Here is a 1,360-nt window from a genome sequence, read left to right on the forward strand (position 1 = left end):
GTTCCATTTTCAGAAATACGGAAATGTTCCCTGCTGTCATACCAACCAAATCAGATTTCATTCCTTCACGGGCAGCACTCGCCAAATGTTATTATCAGTCAAAATATAGTATGTATAAAAAACAGGAACCAAATTAGGAATTTTGATAGACATGAAATAGATAGAATTAGATAGTTATAAATTTATTAGAAGTACTAGAAAAGGAATAAGCCTTAATCTCAAACTCTAAGAATATCTTTTAGAACTGACTTCCCTCCACCACAGGTAGCTACTCAGATCATTAGATTTGAATTTTAAGAATAAACTTAGTGTCCTTAATTATAATCTCCAATGTGGGAATTAAAAAGCATTGCACTACTGTAACTATTTTTGGCACCCAGAGAACTGAAGAATAGATACTGAAATGTGATTGTAGAGATTTTTCAGGTTAATAAACTTTTTCTTGCAAGAAGGAAAAAAAGAAAGTCCAAGTAGATGGATGCTTCTTTTAGTTTAGCTCTACTTTTTAAATCCTATGCAATTGATTTTAATATATGGAGACTAATTTACAGTTTGGAATGGTGGCTGATTTAGATAGTTCATGGTGTCTGGCACACTCTATAAGGAAAATCAGAATACCCAATTAGAATGCTTTTCTTTGTTATAATATGATAATTAAAACATACATATTATATATATGTACATATATGTATAATTATTTTGATTTTTACAATCATGAAATACAGTATTAAATGTGGTTTCATAATATTATTTTAGACAGATAGGAATAATTGTGGCATATATGTAAGGATATTATTATAACATCCCTTTGAATTATTGAATTATGTCAATAATTTCATTCCTGTGTCTTTAATGAGAAGACAGACTCACGAATAGTGTGACTTCACTATCTAGCATGGTGTGCAACTCGTAATTAAGCCTTAATATTGTTTTTAAAAGGTATTCATCTTTCACCTTATTTTAGAAAGGGCAAATTTGAACTGAGGTTTTTAAGCCATAATAATTGCAGACCTGGGCATAAATAAGGCACAATGCATAAATATTTATGATACATATTGTGTGCCTCTGTTTATTAGCTAGAATTTTTACGTATTTACTTATCTAGGTATAATATAGTATTAGTGCTTTCTCCTTTTTAATGAGGGAAGAGTTGGCCTTTATACTTAGTAATGTATTCCTATACAGAGGAATTTGAGTGGCTATAATTGACCACTAGATAAAACATTTTCCCTAGCCATTATCTTATAATTCCTAAAGTTCTGGTCATCAGCACTACTTCGTAATACTTTTCTTGTTAATTTGATGTCATTGAGGTGATTAGTTTATCTAAATTTTCCTTACAAAAACTGCAGTTTAAGAG

This window comes from Nycticebus coucang, chromosome 16 (genome assembly GCF_027406575.1).
Source record: "Nycticebus coucang isolate mNycCou1 chromosome 16, mNycCou1.pri, whole genome shotgun sequence".
NCBI classification, from domain to species: domain Eukaryota; kingdom Metazoa; phylum Chordata; class Mammalia; order Primates; family Lorisidae; genus Nycticebus; species Nycticebus coucang.